Source organism: Mus caroli, unplaced genomic scaffold (assembly GCF_978045245.1).
Source record: "Mus caroli unplaced genomic scaffold, Mus_caroli_1 scaffold_7, whole genome shotgun sequence".
In the NCBI taxonomy this organism is placed as follows: domain Eukaryota; kingdom Metazoa; phylum Chordata; class Mammalia; order Rodentia; family Muridae; genus Mus; species Mus caroli.
In genome coordinates, this window is record NW_028227262.1 from 64,604,957 (window position 1) to 64,623,410 (window position 18,454).

Sequence of the window (18,454 nt, forward strand, 5' to 3'; positions counted from 1 at the left end):
TACTTTCTGGCAGTAGGTCATAAGGCCTTGGTTCTTTGTGGGGTGGCATTTGGTAGATAGTTAGCTTTTGGCCTGTTTGATGGTTCTTTCCTGTGAATCATTTGTGTGCCTGGCAGCACTGCTTATGGATGTCATATGTTATGGACCTTCCTAGGGTACTTTTATTGTTTTAATGACAAATACATGATGACAGAAAGCCAAGTTCTTTTGGTTAGGTAGGTTAGGAGAAAACTCTTTTGGGTGCCCAGAAGCAACACAGCAGACTTTTGGAATATTTCCCCATGAAAAATCTGTTAGGTTTGGCCTTCTAGCTAGGGGGCCTCCCTAGTTATCATCTTCTTTTATTGCTTTCACCCCGTCTGGCCATAGCCAGGAGTTAGCTTGACTGTCCACATATTTTACTGCAGCTTGGAAGAGTACAGAAGACCTTTTCTACTGCATGGTAGAACAGAAATTTCCACAAATGGATCTGGTCTACCACAACCCTGGGATCTTTACATCAGCAGGACCACCATAATTCACCTTGGGTGTGATGATAGCATCACTCTCCAGAGCTCCCTACCAGGTCTGTCAGCACAGAAGTCGGGGCTATATTCCATTTCTGATTGTGAGCAAAGCCCTAACAATCATAGTATAGAAGCTTCCTGGTGGTTTCTGCCTTAGTCCATAGAGTGTGTCACTGAGCTCCTTCTGCTTCATCTTAGATGCCTGGTGTCTTAGTTAGGCTTTTACTGCTGTGAACAGATACCATGACCAAGGCAACTCTTATAAGGACAACATTTAATTGGGGCTGCCTTACAGGTTCAGAGGTTCAGTCCATTATTATGAAGGAACATTATAATGAAGGGACCATGGCAGCATCCAGGCAGGCATGGTACAGGAGGAGCTGAGAGTTCTACATCTTCATCTGAAGGCTGCTAGCAGAATACTGACTTCCAGGCAGCTAGGGTGAGGGTCTTAAAGCTCACACCCACAGTAACACACCTACTCCAACAAGGCCACACCCACTCCAACAGGGCCATGCCTTCTAAAAGTGCCACTCTCTGGGCCAAGCATATACACACCATAATACCTGGGGAGCCTGCAAGATAGCCTGAGGAATTCCACTATGTTCTGTTTCCCTTTTTTAAAAAGGCCAGTTCGGGTGCTCTCCCCCATTTTTAATACCTGGCATGTATATGCATACCTACAAATTTGAAAATTTGGGGGTTTTTGACACAGTCCCAACTTTAAGAAGAGAGGTAGAAGACTCATCACAGATGTGTCTCCCTGTGAGCAGTGTTGGAGGTTGTGTTGGCGCTAGCTGAGTGAAAGCACCGTGGTTCTGAATACTGACCTGAGGTCTGCGAGCTCTACTATCTAGGGTCAGACTGGAGAACACTCAGTCCAAAGAGGAAGCAGCAGAGCCAGGCCTGAAACTTGTCTCACACCTACACCACTGAATCTCTGACAGCCACTGGAGGGCAGCAGTGAGAGACAGCAAAGGTCTAGATTTAGGGAATTGGGGCATATTTCATTTTGGGGAAAATAAAACAAAACAACAACAACAAACCTTTGCTATAAACTATGCCAAGCTCCCTAGACTCCTGGGGTGCAAGTGCCCAAAAGAATCCAGAGAGCCCTAACTTAAAGATTTCTTCTAGGCAAGTTCAGAAACCATGAATGGATAAAGGAATAAAGACTGATGAGAAAGGAGAAGCAAATGGCTTCAGTGAAGGAAGGAAACCAGAAGGACAGTCTACATCCTTACAGTCCATCACAGGGTGGACAGAGCACCATGGTACAGCCAGACTGTTTTGAGCTGAGTGTGCTTGCTTCCTGATGCACTAAGACAGTTCCAGACTCCATGGGGGATATCAAGGCCTAAGGGGCAAGCTGAAACAGAGCAGTCATACAAATGAGAAAGCGCAGAGTAGAGTAGAGGAACAAAGGCAAGTTACAAAGGTTGGTTCTCTGTGGCAGTGGAACCAGGAAGAAGGGTGTCCTTTCCAAGAGAAGATAACAGCAAGCAGGGGCCTGCAGAGGCAACAGGTTTGTGTATAAGCAGCCGTACCCAAGGGTGGACCATTTCTTACAGTAGGTCCTTCTTGATTATCCTGTATTATTTCTTTCTTGGTCTGTTGATTTCCAGGAATAAAACAACTCACTGAAGTTATAGGAAAAGAAAAGATGATAGTACAGTCTAAGAGGACTCTTACTCTGAAGTAAAATCGAACTTGACTATGAAGCCTTCCTAGGTAGTATTTCTTTCGAAAGACAGCTCTCCTTCCTCTGATACCCTCAGCACCCCCACCCTCCTTTACATACTGGTAAAACTCACAGGAAATAACCAGTAGGAAAAAAAACAAAACAAACAACCAAAAAAGCTTGACTCCTAGTTTTTATATAGCAACTGAGATATATTCAGTTAATCTAGGAACTCAATATCTCTTTTAGGAGGCCAGCAAAAGGTTGCGTTTCCAAGGCTTATGGTGGCCAAGTGTTCAGCAGTGTCTCAAACCTTAGTTTAGGAACTCTTAATTTTTCTCTTCTCTGTGGTTGAGTATACTTTCTCGAACTTGTACTGTCTGGCTTACTCTTGCCTATAATCAATCATCATCATGTTGGCAAGGCAGCATGATGTCAAGAAGTTTGGAGCTGGGCACTTGTAGGTTACTAGCTGTGATATTTAATTAAATTATTGATCTTAAATGTAATTTTTTGACCTACAAAATAAATGTCTTTAACTTACAAAGTTTATGGTGTAAGTATTAAGTAAGATAATATAATCATGGCATTTAATGCTTGGTTAGCATATACCTGAGTTAGTAGGACTGATACTATCTAGCCATTGTTACTCCTGTTTTATGGTGTCTGTGTAGGCACAGCATCTACAGTCACATCAGGAGACCCCTTTGTTGCTGGCTTCTCATGTTCCACGACTCCTGGTGAGTGAGAGATTGAGAATAGCAACTATTAAATGTTCTCAGTTCTGCTAAGCACAGTGATGACTGAAAAGAACATGAATGTGGCTTTCTCTTGCCTATAATCAATTACAAGTTGGTGGCTTTGGTTATTGGGGGTGTTGCATTAAAAGATATTTATTTAGAAAAAAGACAATTGCATATTAAAATAATTTTAAAGATATAAAGTAAAGCTAATCGCAGTAAAATTGTACTTTTGTGACCCTCCCTCTGGTCTTTATTATGTGTGTATTATAATACCTGTGTCATTTTATTTAAGCTTTTAAATTTAACATAACAAACATTTTAAACTGTTTTAAAACTCTTAAAAATCAGTTTAGTGAAGGTATAATTTGTTTCCAATGAAATGTGTGGGTTTTTATTTTTGGTAAGTATACATTCTCCTATGACCACCAACTCTGAGCTCCGTTGTGCACAGAATCCCTTTTGCTTCTCTGACGTTGGTCCATCTCCTGGACCACAGGCAGTCACTCAAGTCTATTTTGAAAATTCTAGAGTTGATACTCTTTAGTGGATTCTGTCTGGCTCCTGTAGTTCCGCATGATACTTGGTGCTATCTTCACAGGGATAACTGTTTCAGGGGTTCTTCTTTTTATTGAGGAATTAAGTTTTTTACACTGATCTGTTATTATTTAGCTGTTAATCTGTTCGTTTTTGTGCATGTTGTTTTTGATTTGAACTATGTGGTAGTTTAAATCAGGATTATCTCAAATAGTCCCTGGCATTTGAGTTTTGGTCTTTACTTGGCTGTGCTGTTTGGGTAGGTTTGGGAGCTGTAGCTGACACAGGAATAGTGTAGTGGGGTGTGGCTTTCAGAGTTTCAAGCCTGTCACTTGCACTTCTCTCTGCTCCCTGGTTGAGGATGACTTCTCCGCTCCCTGCCTTGGCTGCTCTGCCTGTCCTCGCTGCCATGCTTCCCACTGTGAGGAACTCTTCTCCCTCTGGAATTATAAGCCAAAATAACAACCTTCATCCTTAAGTCACTTTGGTCAAGGCATTTTGTCACAACCCCAGAAAAGCAACTAATTTAGGTCACTGTAAACAAAGTTGCTAAGATTGTTACCGTGGAAGTGTTCATGTGGATGTAGGCTTCATGGTTAACCTTGTTCTTTTAAAATTTCAAACTGTTCTCTGTTAGACCATTTTCCGTTCCCACCATCATGAATAAGAATGTAGGTCTAGGTCGTCCCACGGTCTGATTATCACTTCAGATCATACTGTGACCTCTGACATCACAGTTTTGTCTTTTCCAGCATGCTGTATGGTAGGTACGCTTTGATTCATTCAGCATGTTGCCTTTGGAGTTTCACCACACTGGGGCCTATGTTACTTATTCACTCATCACTATCATCTAATAGTCTATATTCATATGTATTATTTGCTTACTCATTTACCGGTTGATTAGTATTTGGTTTATTTCTATGTTGGGAATATTATGAATAAAACTATAATAAACAGGAGTATATGGGATTTTGAGTAAACATATGTTCTTATTTCTTCAGAGTAAGTACTTGAGAATTATTAAATCAATAAAAGTATATTTTAACTTTATCAAAAGTGGTTTATCAAACTACTTCCCAAAGAGGCTTATTCATTTTGCATCCCTACCAGCAATTCATCAGGGTTACAGTCTTTCTATACCTTGCAGGTGTTTCATAGTGCAATGGTTCATTTTGACACTTTAAAAAAATTACTACATTGTGTGTGTGTGTGTGTGTGTGTAAGCATGTGTGGTTGTTAGAGAACAAGTTCTTGTAATTGGTTCTTCCTTCTACAGTATAGGTCCTGGGACAGGGTCATCAGGCTTGAGAGCAGGCACCATCATTCACTGACCCATCATATTTTTCTGATATTGTTAAAGTAAAATTTTTATCTAGTTCTAAAATTAACTCTTAACTGAGTTCTGAAGGCATTTTACATATTCTAGTTAACAGCCCGGTGTTGGAAATATGTTGTTATTTTTTCTTATTCTGTATATAATCATTTTATTTTTCATTAATTGATGTATTTATTCACTTTATATTCAACATCAGCTCCCTCTGTCCTCCTAGCCCCCTCTTCACATGGCTCCTCCCACATTCTCCCCTTCCCTTTTCTTCTAAGAGAGGGGGAGGGCCCCTTGGGCATCACCATATCCTGAAGATCAATTTCCTGTGGGATTAGGCAAATCCTCTCCCACTGAGGCCAGACAAGGCTGCCCAGTTAGGGGAACAGGATTCACAGGTAGGCAACCAATTCAGAGACAGTTGTTTGGGGACCTAAATTAAGATCAGGCTGCACATCTGCTACATATTTGCAGAGGGCTGAGGCTCAGACCATTGGCACTCTCTGCTTGGTGGCTCAGTCTCTCGGAGCCCCCAAGAGTCCAGGTTAGTTGACTCTGTTGTACTTCCTGTGGAGTCTCCATAGATAGATAGATAGATAGATAGATAGATAGATAGATAGATAGATAGATAGATAGATAGATAGTCTTCAGGTCCCCCAGTCCTTCCCTAACTCTTCCATAAGCCTCCCCAAGCTCCATATAATGGTTGGCTGTTGGGTCTCTGCATCTGTTTCCATTGGCTGCTGGGTGGAGCCTCTCAGAGGACAGTTATGCCAGGTTCCTGCCTGCAGGCATAACAGAATATCATTAATAGCATCAGGGATTGGTTCTTGCCCATGGGATGCATCTTAATTTGGGCCAGTCATTGGTTAGCCATTCCCTCAGTCTCTCCTCCATCTTTGTCTCTGAACATCTTATAGGCAGGGCATATTTTGGGTTGAAGGTTTTGTGGTTAGGCTGTTGTCCTTGTCCCTCCACTGGGAGTCCTGTCTGGCTACAAGAAGTGGTCACTTCAGGTTACAAATCCCCTACTGCTAGGAGTTTCAGCTATAGACTGCCTGCCTACCCCCAATCTCAGGTCTCTGGCATGTCCTAGAGATGACCCCCTCACTGATTTCCATTCTTTCTCCAGCTCTCCCTATACCTGATATACACACATACCCCGTTTCCTTCCCTATTCCCTCTCCAATCTAGTTCCCTTCATCCATCCATCTTTCATTTTCTTAATAGTATCACTTAAAAAAACAAAACTCATTCTTAAAAAGTTTTATTGGCACCTCATTTACAGTAACATCAGCTTTTTTAAACATCTGTTGCTTCTCTGTTTCCTCTCCTAACAAATCTTCAGTTGACCAGAGGTCATGATGATTTTCTGGGTTTTTGTTTTGTTTTGTTTGTTTGTTTGTTTGTTTCTGTTTTTTCTAGAGGCCTTAAAATGCCAGCTCCTAGGTTTAAGTGTGTGATGATAAATCTAGTGTTAGCTTTTCAGTGTGGTGCAAAGTGTAGCCCAAGTTCCTGTGGAAGATATGGTTTTTCTATGACAGTTTATTTTTTTTAATCTGTACTTTATTGATATTCCTTGACAAAAATCAGTTGAGGGGCTGGGGAGATCTCTTAGCAGTTAAGAACACTCTTGCAGATGACATAAGTTTGGTTCCCAGTACTCATACTGTGTGTGCTGCTCACACTTGCCTTATAAATGTAGCTGCAAGGGATCTGATGCCTTCTTTTGGTCTCTACTGACACTACATATCTATACATAGACACATAATAAAATAAAAATTTAAAAATATTATTGGTTTAAATGTGTTGGTCTCTTTCTGGATTGCCTATATTTTTTCACTTGATATCTGTGCTTACTCTTTAGTTTTCTCTTGATCTTCAGGCTAAATCTTGGTATCTTGCAGCATGATTTCTACATCTTTATCTCCTTCAATGTTGTTTTGTTATTATAAATCACACACAAAACACATGTATATATACACTTGGAAATCAGCTTTTTAAAGCAGCTTTCTGGAGTTTTGTTGAGGGTTATTTTGAATTTGTATATTTGTTGAAGAAAATTGACATTCTGACATTTGCCATTCTCCTTCAAGAGTGTTGTCTCTCCATTGTCTGTCTTGGTGCTGGATAACTTTGAGCAAATCTTGCCTGTTTTGCCAAAGTGATTCCATGTCATATGTTCATTGCAATGCCATTACTGGTTTAATGTCAGTGTTTAATTCTTTTGTACATATGGAAATACAACTGTGTTTTGTTTATTGGTATTAAATCTCAAACTTTCTGAAGAACTTCCTATGTTTAGTTTCTTGGGGACTTTCTGTGGGATGTTTTCAGTGATAGTCTCCTCATCTATGGCCTTTCTTTTCTTGCCTTACTATACTAGAGCCTCCAGTGTGGTGGTAGGGAAGTACAAAAGAAGAATTCTTGCATTATTTCTGATCTCAGTTGTAAAGCAGTCTTTCATTGCTAGAAGTAGTAAATCAAAGTTGTGTATGCTTCTGTGGGTGGAGAAAGGTTAATTCTTAATTTTGATTAGGGATTTTCTTATATTTGTCCTGTCAGTTTTATCTTACGTTCTTTCTAACATTTTGTTTTGCATTTAAGTTGTAGTATTCATATCTCAAGTCTTTGGGGTGCTGAATTTCTTCTTAAGGCACATCCATTATTAAAGAGATGTTATAAACATATCTACTGTAGCTTTTAGAGACCTGACTAGTTTCTGACAAAGGGTTCCTTGAGATTTGCTCATGAGCTAGTTTTATAGGAACCCCATCTCATGGAAGTTTGTGCTTTTAAATGTTCTTTAATTAGATAGAATTAAGAGAAAACCTTTAATTTTCATTTAATTTTTTGTTATGCTTAAAACATATTGACAGCCAAGGCTTCGCAGTGAGACCCTGTCTTAAAAAGAAAAATAATATACCAACCACCACCAATAACAACAGCTATGGAGAGGGGGCACATAATGTGGCCAGGTATGTGCATATGAAAGCCAGAGAACCAATTTGGATATCCTGCTCTATAAATCTTAAAAATCTTTGCCTTAGCTCCCTAAGAGGGGGCCTCATGCAGATGAGCTTGGTTGCTAGGACTCATACTCACCCTTGCCTTCTTACTGTAGCTGAAGGGGACTAAGCCGGTACTCAGCAAAGGCTGTCACCTCCCCATTGTGCACTTGGCCCTCCTCATGCTTGTGCAGCATGTGCTCTTCCCTGCCATCTCCCCGGCCCCATGGTGTCTGTTTCTAATTCGACTCTACAATGGATGATCTTTGCACTCCGATTCAGTGAACCTCTAACTTACTCTTAGCTTATTCTAATCAAGTAATAGAGGCAGGACTAAGACTTCCAAAATCTTAACTCCTAGTAAAAAAAAAAAGAAAAAAAGGCAGTATGTGAGGGTCTGAAAGTGGTTCCCAGAGCCCGTATATTAAAGGCTTACTTTGTTGGCTTGGGACTGTTGGAAAAAGGTACAACTTTAAATACATGAGCCTAGAAGCCAAGCATGAGATAACTTTAGTAGGAGGCTAGCCTTTATTAAAGGTCTTATCTTAAAACACACAAAGTAAACAAACAATAGTGAAGATTAAAACAAAACCAAACAGAACACCCAGTGGGGTGTGATGGGAAGTCTGTGGGTTATTGTGGGGGTAACTTTGGAGAAGATAGTGGACCTCATCTGCTTCCACCTTTCTCTGGTCTTTCACTTCTGGCCATCAGTTGAACAGTTGTGCTTTGCCAAGTCCTCCCACTATAATGAGCTGCCTCCCCAGAGCAGCAGGACCAAGAGTTAGAGGAAACATTGTCCTGCTTATCTCAGGGACTGGCTGTGGTCCTGGAGGGTGATTGATTTCTTTGTTGTTTGTAAGCTGTATACATGTGTCTCTACCTTCAGAATCTAAGCAGAGTCAGTTCCATGTAATACTTTTACTTCTTCCCTAGTGACCTTTGAGGCTAACAATATTTACATGTGTTTTCTTTGGGGTCCCAACTACATTCATCTCTCTGTGTGGATATTTCTTCTTTCATTGCCCACTTAGGTGACATGATAGGGAAAGGAGATAGGACAGCAAGGTGACACAGATGTAATTATGTCCCTGTTCTTTCTGGGAAGCATTAAACTCAGCTTCACTCCTGTTTCTCTTGTTTCCTATGTCCTAGCCACCGTAAGTCATGCCATTTACTACTAAAATGGAGGCTGAGTGTTCAACAACAAAGTACCAGCCCCAGCAAAGCAGGGATGGTCCTAGGTTGCCTTCTGGCATCCTCTTCCTGTCACGCTTCCCCATATAACCTCTACCAGACACACAAGTTGCCTGTTTGGGGAGACTTTTGAGGCCCTCTTGCCTACTACAGAGTGCTCTATCTCAGTGGAGTGACAGCCTTCTTCACACTTTGTCTCAAATGTCATCTCTTTATAAATCTGCCCCAACCTAGTTAATTGTTCCCTCTTTGAGTCCCTGACATTTTGTATGTCCCTTCATTACAAATGCTTTTATAATTAGTTGTTTAATCATCCACTTTCATTAGATTCCACATTTATGAAGGGCAAAAACCCTCTTTTATTTGCCCGTGATGTCCCCTCTCTGGTGGGTAGCATAGTCAGTCCCTGCCTGTACTAGGCTTTTATAAGTGTTGCTCCAATGCATCAGTTTCATAGTGTTTTGTGTCATCTCAGAAGTGAGGGGAAGTAGTTTGGATTTCTGAATCTTAGTTGTTCCCAAACACTCAAAGGAAATAGTCATCGTTTTTCTCCTACTCCATGATCTTCATTTCCATTTTTATCTGGTAGCATTTAATGATAGAGTTAATTTGGATGTCGTGGCCATAGGCAAGGCAGGCAAACAGGAGGAAAGGAGTTGATGGTGAGAGTCGGGAAGAAGGGGTGCGGGGAGAGCAGGGTGCAGCACTCGCTCTGCTGCTTACAGGGGAGATCATTGCCTTCTCATCCCTGTGTTCCCACAGAGACATTTTCTCTGTACTGATACAGCCTGGGAGTTCATCCAGAAACTTGCATGTCTAGCCCTACCCTTACCTCAGAGGTATGTGGGCCCCATTTAGAAGTACCACCGAAGCAAGGCAAAATCTCAGTACCTATTCCCATACACCAAGTCCAGGGTGCTGAAATTGTCTTCACAATAATGTTTAAGTAATTTTGTTAAGTCAGACAGTTTATTCATGATTCTTGCCGAGCAACATAAAGTGTTGAGGATGAGGAAATAATGTGTTGAAGATAGGATACATTCTCCATGCTCACCATTGTCCATGTGGTAGCACAGCACACTGTGTGTCCTGTTCTGGTAGAGCTCAGAGTACCCAGAGTACTCTAGAACTGTTACTTCAATAACTGTTCTCCTCCCTCAGCTAATGGTGCTGTCACATCCTGCATACAGTCTGTCAAAAAGTTTGCTTTCTCTGTCCCTCTCAAAACATGCCCAGAACTTGGTCACTTGCAGTTCTCTCCTAATCCAGCACTAAACTGTTACATTTTGTGTCCTGGCAGTGGCATCTTACTGGTAGGAAAAATTAAACTAAAATTTAGATCCTGCCATTCTCAAGATACTCCACAGTAGTCACCTGTAAGAGTCAGGTTTCACTCTTAAGTAAAAGCCAGAGGTCTGTTAATGTTCTGCAAGACAGTATAGATTAGACACATACATGCTTTGGAACCTATTGGCACTGTCCTCTTCACTGCTGTCTCTGAGAGTGCCCTTCCTGTATCTCAGATGTGCTAACAGCATATCTGTCTCAGAGTCTGCCCCCTGCCTCAGTACTTCTGAAGTAGAAAAGTTTTATTGACAGAAGCCAACATATTCCCACAGAGAGAATACACTCCATACTGAAGTTCATTGTTATTAAGTTATAGTGCAAAATATATGGAAACCTTTATGAGTATTAAATCATTAAAGTCAGAAAAATTTAAGTAGGTAGAGAAAGAAGATCACATTAGAGATAACTTATAATTACATATTTAAATAGCACTGATGCCATTTGAAATTTCTTTCCTGTATTATTTCTCAAGCAGAATAAAGTTGTAGGGGAAGTGTCATAACATATTTGATTGAGTTTGGCTGTTTTCTTAGGTTAATTAGTGTAATTACTAAGGCTTCATATTCTGCTGGGGCACACATCATACCTTCTTCCTACAAACCCTCATCGGTACACACAGCACGATTAAAAGGAAAGGAAACAGTAAAGTAGCGCTCTCACAGGGAAAACAGTATGGTATTCACTCTTTTTCTTTTTTTCAAAACTGTTCTCAAAATTTGCTGTTGGTTCACAGGACTAGGGAAGGTGTATTAGAAATCCCACGGTTCTTACTGTGATCTCCCTCCACTGGTGCTTGTGTAGGAAGTGATAAGCCTTATTATCTGCAGAAATAAAGTGATCACTGATCTTCTAGAAACCATCCTTGGGCAGTCTCTCTTTAATGCAAAAGAATGAGGTGACAGGATTGTAGTGGTGACACCAGCCTTCAGAAACATCAGTCATGTAAGGGAATACAGCTATGTTTGTATGTATGGTGGTCTCTAGCATCTTATAGATACTAGACAACCCATTGTGACTGCTTTCCTTAAAAGCTTGCTCCAGGCTCATCTTCATTCCTTACTCCTTGCAGTAACACAGCTGGAGGATGGAGACTGCAGCTTGGCTTCAGTGAGTGAGCCATTTGGATGTAGAGCTACCACCTAACTGTCTTTAGTTTGTGCGAAGCCAGAATCCTCTGCTGAACTTCTCCACTATTTCTTGACTCATAGCCAACTAAACATTGGCAAGTGCTTCAGCTTTGTCTTGTGTATGATGAATATTCTCTAAATGCTGCTGCAACTCTGCTGGCTGCACATTATAATATGCCGCCTATTCTAAAGCAAATGATACTGTTTCAGAACCAGGGAAAGATCTTGTTTTCTAGAGAAAATGCAGCTTGATTGTCTGTACCTGTTAGTAAATGCTACCACCCCAATACCACGTCACTTAGGGTGGTGATATACATTTTAAAAAGAAACTCCATGAGCCTAAAGCTCATGTCATAACTTGGCATTGATAACTATAGAAGAATAAATTGCCGAGAAATACAGAAATCACTTGAAAATATGTAGAGTAAGCAGAACATGTCTAAGTGTAGCATGGGCTCATGACTGGAAGTATATGTTGTCAATTTTAATACTATATAGGACAGGGCAACATCCTACCCATCAGTGCACGGGGGGTATAAAGAGATGCCAGGTAGCTGGAACAAGGAATGTCAGCACACCAGGCAGAAGTCCTCCTGACACATTATCAGATGTGAGTGCAGTGGTACAGAGGATATTTAAGCCAGGTCCGCTGGTCAATAGATGCTCCTGAGGAAGGGCAGGGAACTCTGAGTAATACTATTCAAGATCAGTGAGGCACCTTCTGTTGTTTTCCTCCTGTCTTTTCTCCCCATCCCCTTTCTCAGTGTGGGCCTCAGTATTCTGTAGACCATAGATCTTTAGAAGCCTGGGCTGCAGTGACCCTTGTCTGTTCCAACCCCCATTGCTTCTATGCGGGCACTTGCAACAGCTCAGTACTGTCCAGTAGCACATTGCCTAAGTGGGAATCATAGAACTTAAAATGGAAGCCCTGAATAGATGGTTCTGGAATGTATAAGAAAACCAAATGAGCAGGCCTGTAAGCAGTGTTCCTCCAGGAAGCATTGACTCCTGCTTCCAGGGTCCTGCCCTGTTTGCACTACTGCCCTGTCTTCCTTCAGCAGTGAAGTATGGTGACCTAAGAGGTATAAGCTGAAATTAAACCCTTCCCTCCCAAAGTTGTTTGTGGTCATGGTGTATTATCACAGTAATAGAGACCTTCACTACGACACTCCCCTCTCTAAAGTCTTCTCGCAGAGCTAGCAAGTCCCAAGGGCATATACTCTCTATGGCATCCTAGTCTTAGTAGCTTCAGAGGAAGAATTAGAGCTCATCTTTTTATATGTAATTTCACTACTTATAAAAAAAATGATCTTTGCTGGTTTTCTAGAAGAGTGGAGGCTAGAGTTATTAACTAGTATAGCTGTGCTCTCATTTCTGTTGAGATTAAAATCTCTTTAGTGACAGGAGAGCCATCCATTCTAATGACACTAGAATGCAAGCTCTGGGAACAGTAAGGGTGCTCTTTCTGTTCTGCTCCTTGCAACTGCCTTCCAGTCAAAATCTACTCCAAGATGACATTAGTGTGTCTTGAATGCATTTACTAGGGAGCATAGTCCCCAAATGTCTTTATCTATGCTTTAAGTCCAAAAAATTCTTTATGAATTCTCATATTTCTTAGTTTCTTTTTTTTCTTTTTTTTTTAATTAGGTATTTTCCTAGTTTACATTTCCAATGCTATCCCAAAAGTCCCCCATACCCACCCCCCCCAATCCCCTACCAACCCACTCACCCTTTTTGGCCCTGGCGTTCCCCTGTACTGGGGCATATAAAGTTTGCAAGTCCAAAGGGCCTCTCTTTCCAGTGATGGCAAACTAGGCCATCTTTTGATACATATGCAGCTAGAGACAAGAGCTCCGGGGTACTGGTTAGTTCATATTGTTGTTCCACCTATAGGGTTGCAGTTCCCTTTAGCTCCTTAGGTACTTTCTCTAGCTCCTCCATTGGGGGCTGTGTGACTCATCCAATAGCTGACTGTGAGCATCCACTTCTGTGTTTGCTAGGCCCCCGGCATAGTCTCACAAGAGACAGCTATATCTGGGTCCTTACAGCAAAATCGTGCTAGTGTATGCAATGGTGTCAGCGTTTGGAAGCTGATTATGGGATGGATCCCTGGATATGGCAATCACTAGATGGTCCATCCTTTCGTCACAGCTCCAAATTTTGTCTCTGTAACTCCTTCCATGGGTGTTTTGTTTCCATTTCTAGGAAGGGGTAAAGTGTCCACACTTTGGTCTTCATTCTTCTTGAGTTTCATGCGTTTAACAAATTGTATCTTATATCTTGGGTTTCCTAAGTTTCTGGGCTAATATCCACTTATCAGTGAGTACATATTGTGCGAGTTCCTTTGTTATTGGCTAACCTCACTCAGGATGATGCCCTCCAGGTCCATCCATTTGCCTAGGAATTTCATAAATTCATTCCTTTTAATAGCTGAATAGTACTCCATTGTGTAAATGCACCACATTTTCTGTATCCATTCCTCTGTTGAGGGGCATCTGGGTTCTTTCCAGCTTCTGGCTATTATAAATAAGGCGGCTATGAACATAGTGGAGCATGGGTCCTTCTTACCAGTTGGCACATCTTCTGGATATATGCCCAGGAGAGGTATTGCGGGATCCTCCGGTAGTACTATGTCCAATTTTCTGAGGAACCGCCAGACTGATTTCCAGAGTGGTTGTACAAGCTTGCAATCCCACCAACAATGGAGGAGTGTTCCTCTTTCTCCACATGACTGTTGAAGTTACAGTGGTTAATTGCAGTACTTGGTTTCATCCTGAGTAAGAACAAGATTCTAGAGGTCAAGTTGAAATAGGCTGCCAAACCTGGAGTTTCTCCTAATTAGGTACGTACATGTAGGTGAGAATAAATGTAAAAGCCATAAGACAGGAAAAGAGCATTGAAGGAGGAATGTGTGGTATATAATGGAACACATGAGACATGGACATGGAAGAGAATTATTGGGGACAGAAAGCTCTAGTAGAGATGTGGATGGGGAATTGGTTAAGTGATAATTCTGGAATTTGGGTTTCTTTAAGAAAACACAGAATATTGTAAGAATATGCTTTCATTTTAATCCTAGGTGTGGAATATAGGGATTCTTCAGATTGTCCATAGCAGCTGACTATGATTTGCCTCATGCTCTAGCAGGGGTGTGATTTTGCTAGCTGCAGATAGTTCCTGTGATTGTGTGAAGGTTGGAATTCTGGGAACTTTCCAAGAGCGTATATATGCTAAGGCCTTAAGAGGTGTAATGGGTTGTTGGATTGTTTTGGTTGTTGTTTGTCAGGGTTTGTTAAGTAGTTTTTCTCAAAGAAGAAACAACCACCACAAGAAGTGATTACATATCCTAATGGCAAAGAAAAAACTTGCCACAAAGAACTTGACAACTGCAATCAGCAGGAAATAGTCTAAGGATAACAACACCCCCTTTCTAACCTCTGACTTTATTTAAGCATCTCTTTCCTTTTTTCTCTGTCCTTTTTTTCTTTTCTAGTGTTAGGGGTTTAAAACAGTAGAAGTAAAAGGGTAGAGAATAGTGGAAGAAAGAAAAATCTACAAAGTAACCATGAATGGCTAAAAGTGGTATCCATGAGTGGAGCTAGGCAGAATGGAGAACTTGATTTCAAATGCCTTAGAGGAAATTGCAGGTGATAAATGAATAGAAACTTCTTTGCAAGACACCAGCAAAAAAAAATATGGTGGCTTCCACTGCTGGGATAACCTTCACTCTGTTCCCAGAGGGACATTTCTGTTTTGCTTTTTCTTCTTCCTATATTTTGTTTCAAAAAAGGTTGGAAGGAAGGAAGGGGGAAAAGAGGGAGGGAGAAAGGAGCCATGCCAGAGGGCAAATCAGGACAGAGAAAAGCTGAAAAGGCAGGAGGATGTTTTGAAAGAAAGGATTAATCTTGAACCAACAGTGCCCAGTAGTCTTACAGCATATGCCTCCTAAAAGTGGGGAACAAGGTTGTGAGAAGTTTGGATAGCATCCAATAGAAATAATAGATATAAGGCATTTTAAAGAGGCCATTATTTCATATGAGATGCATTCCCCTTATGTGAAACAAATTCAAAATAACTGGGCTACTCAAAATAGAATATTCTCCAACACTGGAAGGGATTGGTGACGGCTATATCAGAAGCCAATTTGTAGTTACATGGTGTAAGGAAGAAGCTGTGAATATTCATAGTGGAAAAGTGTGAGGGGAATGAATATAGTATTAGATCAGTTGCTAGGTGAAGTACAGAACTCTGGTATATGAGAACAGATTCAATTTGATGATGCGACTATGGAAAACTATTGCTTAGTGACTTTAAGAGCTTGGGACAAAATTGAGGCACTGGGGGGAAATCTACCTCATTTACAAAGATTATATATTCAAGGCTATGAAGAAGCCTTCACTGATTTTTTTACAAAGATTAATATCAGTTATGAAGAAAGCTGTCTCAGACTTTGACACAAGACAGGTGTTGATAGAGACCTTGGTATTGGAAAATGTGAATACCAGATGTAAAAGAGGTAATAGATTGTTAAAGACATGGACAGTGCCTGTGGACAGGTGGATAAGGGATATAGCTGATGTTGATTCTAATGTGTACCATGCAGATATAATAGGTCAAGCTATATATAGCTAGAGGTCTCGGATTTCAAAATGCCCAGTGCTTCAATTGTAGGAAATATGGTCATTTGCAAAGAAACTGTGACCTAGCCGCAAAAGGTCTCAGATCTCAAAACTCTTGTTGCTTTAATTGTGGGAAATATGGTCATTTGCAACAAAATTGTAACAAGGCATTTCTAAGGTTAATGTTTTTTCTAAATATAAACCAGAAAGGTTTATATTTAGAAATCCTGGGATGTGCAGGTGATGTGGCAAGTGTTGCCATTGGACCAATGAGTGTAGGTCCATAACAAATATTTAAGGTAATTTTTTACCATCCATTGCGAAAGAGCCTTCATTGAAAATGTCACAATTTATTTCCCACTACATACAGCATAATTAATGGCTTAAAACAGAAAGGAGAAAATATAGTAAGAATTCTGGAATTTGGTTTCTTTAAAAACCACAACAATATATGAATATACTTGCATTTTAATCCCAGGTGTGAGATATGGAGCTGCTTCAGATTGTCCACATCAGGTGACTATGATTTGCCTCATGCTCTAGCAGAGGTGTGATTTTTGCCAGCTGCACCTATTTCCTATTGTTTTGTGACATTTGAAATTCTGGGAACTTTCAGAGGGTGTATAAATGCTACAGCCCCAGTAGGCAGGGATGGTAGGGTTTTGGAGGGTTGTTGGTTGGTTGGTTGGTGGTGATGGTCATGGTTGGTCATTGTTAAGTAGTTATACACAAAGAAGAAAAAGCAACAACAAGTAATTAGATATCATAATGGTGAAGAACAAACTTACCACAAGGAACTTGATACCCCTAATCAGCAGAAAGTAGTCTAGAGATAATTTTGCCCCCTTTCAGATCCCTGAGTTTATATAGGCATCTTTTTCAGTTCCTCTTGTTTTTTCTCTTTATTTAGTGTTAAAGGACTGAAAGGGTAGAAAAGGATGGAAGAACCTACAAAATAGTCAAGAACAGCTACAGATGGGGAGAGACAACTAGCAAAAATAAAATGTGTATGAAAATGCCATAAGAAAATGTATTGCTCTGCAAGTTGATTTTAAAAAGTAAAAATTTAACAAAGTTTTGGTGGTTAAAGAGCATGTCCTTATTATCTTTCTTTTGCTGTGATAAAACAACATGAGACCAAGGTTAACTATGAAAGAAAATATTTGATTTGGATGTAATTTCAGAGGGTTAGAGTCCATGATGGTGAAAGAAAGGCTTGGTAGCACAAACAGCTGAGAGTGTACAACTGGATCATCAGCCATAAGACAAAGAATAGGGCATATTAGGAATGTCTCAAATCTTTTGAAACCTCAAAGCCCACCTACAGTGATTCAACAAAGACACTCCTCCTAATCCATCCCAAACAGTTCTCCCATCTGGGGACTGAATTTTTCAAGTATATGAGCTTAGAGGGACCACTAAACCACTTAGAGGGACTATTCAAACCACTGCAGGGCAGTTTGCATGTTTACATTGAGTAGAGGGTTTTGAAGTAAGTGGCAAATTGCAAACTTCCTTGAAAGGAAAGTCAGAATCACTATTTTATGGAATTCTCACTTTCCATGAATGGTAAATAAGTTGAATCTGTGAGGCATTGGTGTCCTGGCTATTTTTATGTCATCTTGACATCAACTAGAATCATTCTGGAAGAGGAGGTGTCAATTGAAAACATACCCCCACCAGAGTGGTCTGTGGGCAAGCCTAGGGTACATTTTCTTGATTAATAGTTGATGTAGAAGAGCCCAGCTCACTGTGGATGGTCTCACCCTGGGCTGGTGGATCTGGGTGCTAAGAGAGCAGGCTGAGAAAGCCAAAAGGAACAGGCTAGAAAGCAACCCTCCTCCACAGTCTCCGCATCAGTTCCTGCCCTGCCCTCCCAAATGATGGACTACAAACTGTAACTTGAAATAAGCATTTTCTTCCTCAAGATGCTTTTGGTCATGTTTTAGCACAGCAATAGAAACACTAAGGCAACTGGGAAGTGTTCCTCACTTTCTGGAAGCACCATGCTCTGGTTTGTTGGTTGTAAGATCTTTAAATATTAATTATTGAAGTGCTGCAGTTCCATTGGAGTTACTTTCCTGAAGCAAACAGTAATTACTTCATATTATAACTTAGACTTGTCACCTAGAAGACTGCGCTCCTAGTTTCTTGTTATCAACAGCTTCTTGACACTAGAATTGTAGAACTGGATAACTACAGTAGAGAATGAATCACAGCCTAAGTTTATACTATCTGTCTCTTTTCACACATAAAAGTCTCCTCTGCTCTGACATTAAATGCAAGAAAACGGAAACACATATAAGCTTGTAAATGAAACGAATCGAGGATCAAGTTATTGTTTTTAGGTAATAATGTTGTATAAATA

The 18,454-nt window shown here is 40.6% G+C and overlaps 1 protein-coding gene across 1 annotated transcript in view; it reads left to right on the top strand.

The window, feature by feature from the left end:
* The window catches only part of Exoc6b (exocyst complex component 6B), a 456,105-nt gene that overhangs the window by 353,115 nt on the left and 84,536 nt on the right, over window positions 1–18,454 (top strand). The gene's annotated exons all lie outside the window — the stretch shown is intronic.